This window comes from Nomascus leucogenys, unplaced genomic scaffold, assembly GCF_006542625.1.
Source record: "Nomascus leucogenys isolate Asia unplaced genomic scaffold, Asia_NLE_v1 002047F_16284_qpd_obj, whole genome shotgun sequence".
Classification (NCBI taxonomy): domain Eukaryota; kingdom Metazoa; phylum Chordata; class Mammalia; order Primates; family Hylobatidae; genus Nomascus; species Nomascus leucogenys.
This window is the reverse complement of record NW_022096989.1, coordinates 1-11,738: the sequence shown is the minus strand read 5'-3', so window position 1 is coordinate 11,738 and position 11,738 is coordinate 1. Positions and strand designations below refer to the sequence as shown.

General features: G+C 47.8%; 1 pseudogene; it reads left to right on the top strand.

The window, feature by feature from the left end:
- The first annotated feature begins 10,059 nt into the window (after positions 1-10,059).
- LOC115834122 lies at positions 10,060-11,050 on the top strand (annotated as a pseudogene).
- Positions 11,051-11,738: the final 688 nt, after the last annotated feature.

Here is an 11,738-nt window from a genome sequence, read left to right as displayed (position 1 = left end):
CTCCTGCTTCAGGTGATCCAGCCCGCCTTTTCCTCGCAAAGTGCTGAGATTACAGGTGTGAGCCACCATGCCCGGGCTGTGTTTGTTGTGTTCTCATGCATGCAGATACACACATTTTGTGTGTTTGAATGCGTATGTATCTGTGCATGCATCCATGTGTACATACGTTGGCATACACAAATGATACATGCATGAGAGTCTGCCTGTTGCATGCATGTGCCTAAAATGCAATATTTGTTTATGTGCATATGTGTGAATGTATGTGTACAAAATGTGTTTTCGCAATGAGTGTGTACGTGTGCATCGATGATGGCATTGTGTGTGGATGGCATCTTGTGTGTCAGCCTTTCCATTTTGAAAGAACCCCTGCCGGCTGGGGTGGTGGTAGCTCATGCCAGTAATCCAGCACTTTGGGAGGCCGAGGTGGGCAGATTGCCTGAGGTCAGGAGTTCAAGACCAGCCTGGCCAACATGGCGAAACCCCGTCTCTATTAAAAATACAAAAATTAGCCAGGCGTGGTGGTGAGGTACCTATAATCCCAGCTACTCGGGGAGGCGAGGCAGGAGAATCGGATTGAACCTGGGAGGCGGAGGTTGCAGTGAGCTGAGCTTGTGCCACTGCACTCCAGCCTGGATGACAGAGTGCTGGGCAAACAGGAACAAGCTACATTGGCAGCTAAGTTTATTGGCATTTTTATCTAATTTTATGTGTGTGAGGAGTACACCATTGCCCAGGCCTGGAGGCAGTGGCGCGCGATCTCGGCCACTGCAAGCTCGCCTCCCCAGGTTCACGCCATTCTCCTGCCTCAGCCTCCTGAGTAGTGGGACTACAGGGCACCCGCCACCACGCCCAGCTAATATTTTTTGTAGTTTTAGTAGGAGAGATGGGGTTTCACCATTGTGGCCAGGATGGTCTCCGATCTCCTGACCCGTCATCCGCCCGACTCGGCCTCTCAAAGTGATGGGATTACAGGCATGAGCCCACCGGGCCCGGCCTGCATTTTTTTTAAGAGATGGGGGGTCTCACTATGTTTGTCTCACTGTCGTTGCCCAGGCTAGCCTTCAAACTTGCTGGATTCAAGGATCCTGCTGCCTCAGTCCTCCCAAATGCTGGGGATTATTAGGAGTGAGCCCCACACCAGCCCAGACAGCTTTAAAGCTCTTCCCACTTCTCAAGGTGTGGTCCATGGGGAGCATTCATAGCCCACCTGAGAGCTGCTGGGAGGTCCTTGGCCACCACCCAGAAGTAGAATCCGGTGCCCTGAAGGTGGGGACATCCTGCCCTCTGTCGCGAGGACCGCTCCCTCTCCAGCCTCCCTGCCCGTCCTGACCGTAATAGGACCGTAATAGGGAATTGTGGCCGGGCACCGTGGTATGCGTAATTCAGCACTTTGGGAGGCCGAGACGGCGGATCACCTGAGGTTGGGAATTCGCGACCAGCCCTGACCAACATGGAGAAACCCTGTCTCTACTAAAAATACAAAATTAGCTGGGCGTGGTGGCACCTACGTGCCTGTAATCCAGCTACTCAGGAGACTGAGGCAGGAGAATTGCTTTAACCCGAGAGGCGGAGGTTGTGGTGTTGAGCAGATGATCGTGCCATGCACTCCAGCCTGGGCAACAAGAGTGAAACTCCGTCTCAAAATAATAATAATATATAATAAAATTTTATTAAAATAAAAATAGGTTATTTCCTAGTTCTGCAGACCAGAAGTCTGAGAAACGCATCTCAGGGCCATGCTCCCTCCGGAGGCTCTAGGGGGAGGATCCTTCCTGCCTCTCCCCAGCTCCTGGGGCTCCAGACATCCCTGGGCTTGTGGTCCCATCACTCCAGTCTCTGCCTCCGTCTCCACGTGGCCTTCTCCTCCGTATCTGTGTCTCCTCTTGTCTCTTACAAGGACACCTGTCATTTGCATTTAGGGTCCACCTTAATCCAGAATGATCCAATCTCAAGGTCCTTAACTTAATCACATCTGCAAAGACCCTATTTCCAGATAAGGTCTTACTCACAGGCTCTGAGCATTAGGATATGGACAATGTTTCTGGGGCCACTATTCAATCCACTACAATTGTATCCAGTTCATTCTGGAGGCTCTAGGGGAGGATCCTTCTTGCCTCTCCCATCCTCTGGGGCTCCAGGCATCCCGGGCTTGTGGCTGCATCACTGCAGTCTCTGCCTCTGTCTCCACGTGGCCTTCTCCTCTGTGTCTGTGTCTCCTCTTCTGTCTCTGATAAGGACACCTGTCATTGATTTAAGGCCCATTCTAAATTCAGGATGATCTCATCTTCAGATTCTTTTTTTTTTTTGAGACAGAGTGTCAGTCTGTCTCCCAGGCTGGAGTGCAATGGTATGATCTCAGCTCACTGCAAACCTCTGCCTCATGGGTTCAAGCGATTCTGCCTCAGCCTCCCCAGTAGCTGGGATTACAAGTCCCTGAGACCATGCCGGGCTAATTTTGTATTTTTAGTAGAGGACAGGCATTTCACCATGTTGGCCAGGCTGGTCTTGAACTCTTGACCTCAGGTGATCTGCCCACCTCGGCCTCCCAAAGTCCCTGTAATCCCCCAACGGGATTACAGGCGTGAGCCACTGCACCCAGCCCATCTTCAGATTCTTTACTTCATTACATCTGCAAAGACCTTATTTTCTATTTTTTTTATTTTATTTTATTTTATTTTTTTATTTTATTATTTGAGATGGAGTCTCGCTCTGTCACCCAGGCTGGAGTGCAGTGGTGTTACTCTTGGCTCGCTGCAAGCTCTGCCTCCCGGGTTCACATCACTCTCCTGCCTCAGCCTCCAGAGTAGCTGGGACTACAGACACCTGCCACCACGCCTGGCTTAATTTTTTTGTATTTTTAGTAGAGACAGGGTTTCACCATGTTAGCCAGGATTGTCTCGATCTCCTGACCTCATGATCCGCCTGCCTCGGCCTTTCCAAAGTGCTGGGATTACAGGCATGAGCCACTGCGCCCAGCTCATCTTCAGATTCTTCATTACATCTGCAAAGACCTTATTTTGAAATAATGTCCATTCTGAGGTTAACGTGGACATCAATTTTAAGGGTCACTGTTCAACCCACTAGAATTTTTGATCTGAAAATCTTTCAGTGAGCAGCTTTGGAGGAAGGATGTCGCTCTTTCCACTGTGTGGATGTTGAGTGGCTGAGCCAGGGACATTCAGGAAAACCATGGATCCTCCGAAAGCTGCCCTGTGACCACAAAGGGCCCCACAGCTAAACAGTTCCATGAAATGAGGGCTGAACTTGGAGGTGACTCATGGCCCAATCATAGGATGTCATTGAGAAAGAAAAAGATACTTACAGATCTTTCTTTGGGGAGCTACCCTGTTAAAAAAAAAAAAAAAAACACCATTAAGATGGTAAGTGGGCCAGGCACGGTGACTGACACCTGTAATCCCAGCACTTTGGGAGGCTGAGGCGGGCGGATCACGAGGTCAGGAGATTGAGACTATCCTGGCTAACACGGTGAAAACTCTGTCTCTACTTAAAAATACAAAAAAAAATTAGCCAGGCATGGTGGCAGGCGTCTGTCATCCCAGCTACTTGGAGGCTGAGACAGGAGAATAGCTGGAACCTGGGAGGTGGAGGTTGCATTGACCCAAGATGGCGCCATTGCACTCCAGCCTGGGCAACAGAGCGAGACTCTGTCTCAAAAAAAACAAAAAAGATAGGGTGTATTATATTGCCCAGGCTGGTCCCTGAAATCCTGGGATCAAGAAATGCTTCTGCCTCAGCCCCCAAAACTTCTGGGATTACAGGCATGAGCCACCATGCTGGGGTAATTTTGTATTTTTAGTAGAAAAGGGGTTTCACCACGTTGGTCAGGCTGGTCTGGAACTGCCGACCTCATGATGTGATCCGCCCACCTCGGCCTCCCAAAGTGATGGAATTTACAGGCATGAGCCACGGCACCTGCCGATACTTGGGGCAAGTTTGTGGCCATTCACTAGGCATGAACAGTGTGGCCAAAAATCTGAGTTGCGTGATGTGGATGTTCTCAGCTACACTGAAGAAGCAGGGTTTCTGCCTTTTTGTTACAGTTCCCTACAATACACAAAGGTCTCCTTTTGCAGTCCGTTTAGCTCCACATTGCTCACATTTTAAGATTTTGCTTGGTGATGGTCACTGTTTAAGCTAACCCCAAGCATGTAACTGAAATGCATCCTGCAGTTTTTTTTTTTTTTTTTTTTTTGAGACCGGAGTCTCACTCTGTCACCCCAGGACTGGAGTGCAGTGGCGCGATCTCGGCTCACTGCAAGCTCTGCATTCGGGTTCATGCCATTTCTCCTGGCCTTCAGCCTCCCGAGTAGGCTGGGACTACAGGGCGCCCGCCAACGTTGCTCCGGCTAATTTTTTGTATTTTTAGTAGAGACGGGGGTTTCATCGTGGTTGACCAGGATGGTCTTGATCTCCCCAATCCTCGTGATCTGCCCGGCCTTGCGCCTTCCAAAAGTGCTGGGATTATAGGGCGTGAGCCCACCGTGCCCGGCCGCTGTCTGCAGTTCTTAAAAGGGGACCAGAATGGGTCAATCCAAAATATGCCAAGTTGGGGCTGAGCGTTGGTGGCTAACTGTAATCTAATCCCAGCACTTTGGGAGGCCGAGGGCAGGTCACCTGAGGTCAGGACTTCAAGACCAGCCTGGCCGACATGGGTGAAACCCCATGTCTGCTAAGAAAAATTATAAAAATTAGCTGGACGTGGTGGCGTCTGCCTGTAATCCCAGCTACTTGGAGAGGGAGGCAGGAGAGTCGCTTGAACCTGGGAGGCGGAGGTTGCAGTGAGCTGAGATGACGCCACTGTACTCGAACTTGGGTGACAGAGTGAGACTCTGTCTCAAAACAAACAAACAAACAAAAACAGAGATCATAAGGTTGACAAAACAGGCTGGGGTGCAGTGGCTCATGCCTGTAATCCCAGCACTTTGGGAGGCCGAGGTAGGTGGATCACAAGGTCAAGGGATCGAGACCATCCTGGCCAACGTGGCGAAACCCCGTCTCTACTAAAATACAAAAAAAAAAAAAAAAAAAAAGAAAGAAAGAAAAAAATTAGCTGGCATGATGGTGCGTGCCTGTAGTCCCAGCTACTCAGGGAGCTGAGACAGGGGAATCACTTGAACCCTGGAGGCAGAGGTTGCCAGTGAACCGAAACCCATGCCACTGCACTCCGGCCCTGGGTGACAGAGTGACACTCCATCTCAGAAAAAAAAAAATAGCCACATTGGCATTAAATATTCTGAACTGAGACATTTGAGAATCAACAGATCTAGAAAGAAACTTCTTGGAGCTTCCCTTTTCTGACTAAAAGCAAAAACCTCTGAGAAATATGATGAGTGTTTGTAAATTCTCTCTCTGGGGAAGTTGTATGACCATGAAGAAGACAGCATAGCGGGTGCGGTGGCTCACGCCTGTCATCCAGCCACTTTGGGAGGCCGAGGCGGGTGCATCACTGAGGTCAGGAGTTGACACCAGCCTGGACAACATGGTGAAACCCCGTCTCTACTAAAATACCAAAATTATGCCAGGCCGGTGGCAGGCGCCTGTCATCCCAACTACTTGGGAGGCTGGGCAGGAGAATCACTTGAACCCAGAAGGATGGAGGTTGTAGTGAGCTGAGGTCGTGCCACTGCACTCCAGCCTGGGCAACAAAGAGCAAAACTCCATCTCAAAAAAAAAAATTCTATCTCCTTGTCTTGTCTCTAATACCCCAAACAGCTCAAGGAGAGGCCAGTGTGTGTACCTTTTTGGGGCACATAGCATCAACACATAAACCTTCCCCTAATCCAGAAAACCTCTCTACACAGCTAGAAAGCAAAGGCAATTATTGGCTGGGCCCAGTGGCTCACGCCTGTCATCCCAGCACTTTGGGAAGCTGAGGCGGTTGGATCACGAGGCCAAGGGTTGGAGACCAGCCTGACCAACAGGCTGAAACCCCGTCTCTACTAAAAATACAAACTTACCTGGCTGTGGTGGCGTGTGCCTGTAATCCCAGCTACTCAGGAGGCTGAGGCAGGAGAATCACTTGAAACCCAGGAGGTGGAAGTTGCGTTGAGCCAAGATTGTGCCATTGCACTCCAGCCTGGACAACAAGAGCAAAAAACTCCATCTCAAACAAACAAACAAAAAGGTAATTATTTTATTACTGAACTGGCATGAAACCTGAATGGGATGAACATGTCAGGCAATCTATAATAAAGAATAGCTAAACAGAAAGAAATCTTCTGGCAGGCACAGTGGCTCATGCCTGTAATCCCAGCACTTTGGGAGGCTGAGGCAGATCATGAGGTCAGGAGTTCGAGACCAGTCTGACCAACACGCTGAAACCCCGTCTCTACTAAAAATACAAACAAATTAGCCCGGGCACGGTGGGCGGTGCCTGTAGCCCCAGCTACTCGGGAGGCTGAGGCAGGAGAATCTCTTGAACCTGGGAGCTGGCGGTTGCAATGAGCCAAGATTGTGTGCCACTGCACTCCAGCCTGGGTGACAGAGGGAGACTCTGTCCAAAAAAAAAAAAAAAAAAAGGTAAAGGCATAAAGAATGGCTATAATTCCAGAACTTTGGGAGGCTGAGGCAGGAGGATCACTGGAGCCTAGAAGTCAACACCAGTCTGGGCAACATAGGGAGATTCCACCTCTACAAAAAACTTGGGCTACGCATGGTAGGTCATGCCTGTAAACCCATCACTTTTGGGAAGGCCGAAGGAGGGTGGATTCGCTTGAGGTCAGTAGTTCGAGACCAGCCTGGGCAAATAGGGAGACCCCCGTCTCTACTAAAAATACAAAAATTAGCCAGGTGTGGTGGTGCATGCTTCTAATGCCACTTACTCGGGAACTGCTTGAAACAGGAGGCAGAGGTTGCAGTGAGCCAAGATGTTGCCACTGCCATTCCAACCTCGGTGACAGAGCGAGACCTGTCGCAAAAAAAAATTTTTTTAAATTAAAAATTAGCTGGGTTGGGTGACATTCAGCTGTGAGATAAGTGAGTACTCACATGAGCTTGTTAGTTGGAGTATTGTTATAGAGAATTGTTGAAGCATTGGCTCTTGCATGTAACATACAGTCTCCATAGAACTTTTCTATTAAACTAAAGACCTTCTGCACAGCAAAAGAAACTACCATCAGAGTGAACAGGTAACCTACAGAATGGGAAAAAATATTTGTAATCTACTCATCTGACAAAGGACTAAGATCCAGAATCTACAAAGAATTCAAACTAATTTACAAGAAAAAACAAACAACCCCATCAAATGTGGGCAAAGGTAGGAACAGACACTTCTCAGAAGAAGACATTTATGCAGCCAAAAGACACATGAAAAAATGCTCATTCATCACTGGCCATCAGAGAAATGCAAATCAAAAGGACAATGAGATACCATCTCACACCACTTAGAATGGCCATCATTAAAAGTCAGGAAACAGGTGCTGGAGAGGAGGTGGAGAAACAGGAACACTTTTACACTGTTGGTGGGACTGTAAACTAGTTCAACCATTGTGGGAAGACAGTGTGGTGATTCCTCAGGGATCTGGAACTAGAAATACCATTTGACCCAGCCATCCATTACTGGGTATATATCCAAAGGACTATAATCATGCCGCTATAAAAACACATGCACACATATGTTTACTGTGGCACTATTCACAATAGCAAAGACTTGGAACCAACCCCAATGTCCATCAGTGATAGACTGGATCAAGAAATGTGGCACATATACACTATGGAATACTATGCAGGCATAAAAAAGGATGAGTTCACGTCCTTTGTAGGGACATGGATGAAGCTGGAAACCATCATTCTCAGCAAACTATCACCAAGGACAGAAAACCAAACCACACATGTTCTCACTCATAGGTGGGAGCTGAACAATGTGAACACTTGGACACAGGAGGGGGAACATCACACACAGGGGCCTGTCGTGGAGTGGGGGGAGGGGAGGGATAGCATTAGGAGATATACCTAATGTAAATGACGAGTTAATGGGTGCAGCACCACCAACATGGCACATTGGATACATATATAAGAAAACCTGCACATTGTGTCACCATGTACCCTAGAAACTTAAAGTATAATAAATAAAAAAGGAAAAAAAAAGTCAAAAATAAATCCATATCAAATTTGGTATTACCAACCTCACATTATGAAATCTAAGTATCTTGAGACTTTAACATAGATTCTTATAATCAATAATGAAAATATTTGTGATATGTAATGTATGATGTTGCTTTTCCCTTTATATACACATCAAATGTAGAAATATTTTATGTTCAAACTGTAGTATACTATATATAATATAACAATATTTTACAGGATGCTTATTTGTTCCAGACACTATACCAAAGTCCATGTTATATAGATTATCTTGATTTACACATAAGTCTAGTTCTTTGATTTAATGAGACACCTAAGAGGAATATACACTGTGTCTATTTTAATAGAGGAGGAGCCAAAAGCAAGAGAGGCATTGATCATACTCATTACAAGGAGGAACTAGGGTATAACCTGCTTGTAATGGCAGAAAACATTGTTCAGCTGCACCTAACAAGGGAAGTGAGAAAACTTCTTTAAAAAAATGAGTAAGAATTACAGAAAAAATTATTATGTGATGAGAAAATGAATATGCTTAAGGAATAATGCAGGCTGGAATTTGTCTATAATTAAATTTTTTATAAAATGGCTTTTCATAGTTTGTTTTAAGCACCATAAAGAGATCAAAATTTAACTGATATTATTTAAAAGGAAAATGAAGGATGGCGACTGGACTGGTGGGGGTATAACAATATTCCAGATTGGAAGGAAAAGGGAAACTGCCTTTATTCACAGATGACACTATCATGTATATAGAAAATTCAAATGAAATACACAAAGATGCTTCTGAACATAAAAACAAAAAATTGGGAATTGCAAACTAAAAAAATTCTACATATAATAGTATGAAAAAACAATATTTAGGAAAAATCTGGAGAGAAAAAGATGTGAAAGGCACATACACCTAAAAACACACAAATTATCCTGAGAAAATGAAAAAATCACAGAATAGAAAGCTGTACATTCTCAGTGGTCAGATTTCCTATTGTTAACATGCTAATTATCCTCAAATTGATCTATAGATTCAACAGAACCTAATCAAATTCCCAACAGGACTTTTTTTGACATTGAACACACTGACTTTAAAATTTCTATGGAAATTCAAAGGACCTAGGAAGAACTAACTTTGTAAAAGAACATGTTAAGGACTATACAGCCTAATTCCCAGATTTACATCAAGCTAAAGTAACCAACAGAGGGTGAAATTTGTGTGAGAGAAAAAATCAATGGAAGAGAAAAGAGTGTCCAGAAATTGACCTTTCAAAAAGTATACACCAAATGATAGTCCTGCCATTTCCAAATGTCATTCAGTGGAGAAAAGTTAAGTCTTTACAAAAATAGGTCTAAAATTATCAGATATATGTAAGCAATAGGTACATTTTTTAAATAAAACTTTGATCTATATCTTGTGCTGTTTACAAAAAATTAAAACCTTGACCTTTGGATAGGCCAAGTTTTCATAGATACATCAAGAGAAGCACAATCCACAAAAAACAAATTGATCAATTGGACTTCATAAATTAAAAACTTCTCTTTGACACTGTTAAGACAATGAAAGGGAAAAAGCCAAGTGGAAAAATTGCAAATCATATATCTGATAAGTTATTACATCTAGAACACAAGCAAAGATTCTCATCACTAATATGATATCCAGCAACACAATTTAAAAATGGGAAAAAGATCCACAGAAACTTCAATCAAGGGGAGATAAGGATGGCAAATCAGCAAATATACAGATGTTCAAAATAGCAGTAGTCATTAGGAAATGCACATGAAACCCACAATGAAGAATTCACTAGGCACCTGTTAGAACCTGGGCTGCGCTTGTGATGTCAGCGCCTGCTCCGCCTCCAGGAAGGAACCTGGGCTGTGCCTGGCTGGCAGTCTGCTAGCGACTAGAGCAGCAGGGTTCAGGAACCGCAGAAGCTGGAGACTTGCGCACCCCAGCCGAGAGCCACTATGGGGGACCAGAGGCCGCAGGACCCGGCTGAGGTCCCCGGGCATGGACTCCAAGTCCCGGTACTGTAACCAACAACCGTCTTCCAAAGACTTTCAGATGCGGCAAAGCACGGGCGCCTGAAGTTTCCCATCCCATGGACACCCAGAACTGGTATTTGGAAGGAGGGCCCTGGACGACTTCCGCTACGGCTGCTGTCCGTCTCCCGAAGACACTCCTCGTTTGTCGCCGTGACGAGTTTTTAATGCCAAAAAAATGTTCTCAAGGGTCCAAAGCTGACCCCAAAAAGCAGGCAGAAAAAAGCCTCCTCAAGAAAGCAGGCCCTAATTTTCCAAGCTCTCTCCAGCGCAGCTAGCACGGAGGCATTCGTAGAGCAAGTGGAAGCCGAGATCATGGCCAAGCATCCCTTGGCCATGTACCCCAATCTGGGAGAAGATCTGCCTCCAGATCTCCTACTGCAGGTGCTCAACAGCTGGATCCGGAGAGGAAGCTGGAGGACCGCTTTGGGCTTCGTTGCGAGGCCGGGAGAAGACAACGGAGGTACCCACTGAGCCTGGTCAATATCCCTGTGGGGAATTCTGCCCGGCAGCCTCCCGAGACTGGAGGGTTCGCATCTGAGCCCGGAGCTTCCTAGAACTCGGTGTCCAGTTCCTCCCACCGCAGCCTCCCAAGACTCCGTCCGGGGTCAAGTCTCCGACCGGAGCCTCCCAAGACTCGTCCAGTGTCCAGTCTCCGCCCGGAGCCTCTCAGAGCTCGTCCAGGGTCAAGTCTCCGCCCGGAGCCTCCCAAGACTCGTCCAGGGTCCAGTCTCCGCCCGGAGCCTCTCAGACTCGTCCAGTGTCCAGTCTCTGCCCGGAGCCTCTCAGGACTCGGCCAGGGTCAAGTCTCCGCCCGGAGCATCCCAAGACTCGTCCGGGGTCCAGTCTCCGCCCAGAGCCTCTCAAGACTCGTCCAGTGTCCAGTCTCCGCGCGGAGCCTCTCAAGACTCGTCCAGTGTCCAGTCTCCGCCCGGAGCCTCCCGAGACACGTCCAGTGTCCAGTCTCCGCCCGGAGCCTCTCAAGACTCGTCCAGGGTCAAGTCTCTGCCCGGAGCCTCCCAAGACTCGTCCAGGGTCAAGTCTCCGCCCGGAGGCTCCCAAGACTCGTCGGGCATCCAGTCTCTACTCAGAGCCGTCTGAGACTGGCGTGTCCCATGTCAGCCCGGAGCCTCCCAAGACTCGTCGGGCATCCAGTCTCTACTCGGAGCCGTCTGAGACTGGCGTGTCCCATCTCAGCCCGAAGCCTCCCAAGACTCGTCCGGGGTTTAGTCTCCACCCAGCTCCTCCCAATTCTCCGGTGTCCGGTCTTCAGCCACAGCCTCCCAAGACTCGTCGGGCATCCAGTCTCTACTCGGAGCCATCTGAGACTGGCGTGTCCCATGTCAGCCCGGAGCCTCCCAAGACTCATCGGGCATCCACTCTCTACTCGGAGCCGTCTGAGACTGGCATGTCCCATGTCAGCCTGGAGCCTCCCAAGACTCATCGGGCATCCAGTCTCTACTCGGAGCCGTCTGAGACTGGCGTGTCCCATCTCAGCCCGAAGCCTCCCAAGACTCGTCCAGGGTTCAGTCTCCGCCCAGCGCTTCCCAATACTCTGGTGTCCAGTCTTCAGCCGCAGCCTCCCAAGACTCGTCCGGGGTCCA